We start from the raw sequence: 645 nt of genomic DNA, 5'->3' as shown, positions 1-645 counted from the left end.
CTTCTTCGTATTTCAAATCTTTGACTTGATTCTTGCGATCCTCTAGTCTGCTGTTGGATCTCTGTATAATATTCTTTATTTCAGTCAGTGTGTGCTTAATTTCTAGTTGGTCCTTTTTCATATCCTTGAGGGTCTCTCTAGATTTATGGAGGGTCTCACTAAATTTATCAGCGGTTTCTAGAAGATTCTGAGTAATCTTATAACCATGGTTTTGAACTCTATATCCTGTAGTTTGCTTTCTCCCATTTCTGTCATTTGTGACCCTTTTTTTGTCTCCTCATTTTGACTGCTTCCCTATGTTGATAGAGTGGCTTTCTGTGCTAGGTGTCCTATAGGGTCCAGTGGCTCAGCCTCCCCAATTACCTGAGGTGGACACTCTTGGTGCACCCCTTTGTGGGCTGTGTGCACAGTCTTGTTGTAGTTAAGCCTTGATTGTTGTAGGTATCACTGGGAGAAATTGACCTCCAGGCCAATTGGCTGTGAGAATCACCTGTGTCTATGGTGGGAGAACTTCTGTGCTGGAGACACCCTTCTGGGGCAAGACTTGCTTCAATGGGGCTTTGTTTCTCACTGAGTCTGCCCCTGAGTGTGTCCTTTATGGTTCCACGGAGCTGCAAATTGGATGGTCCCACTCTGACCTCTGGG

This window comes from Myotis brandtii, unplaced genomic scaffold, assembly GCF_000412655.1.
Source record: "Myotis brandtii unplaced genomic scaffold, ASM41265v1 scaffold195, whole genome shotgun sequence".
In the NCBI taxonomy this organism is placed as follows: Eukaryota; Metazoa; Chordata; class Mammalia; order Chiroptera; family Vespertilionidae; genus Myotis; species Myotis brandtii.
This window is presented reverse-complemented; position numbering follows the sequence as displayed.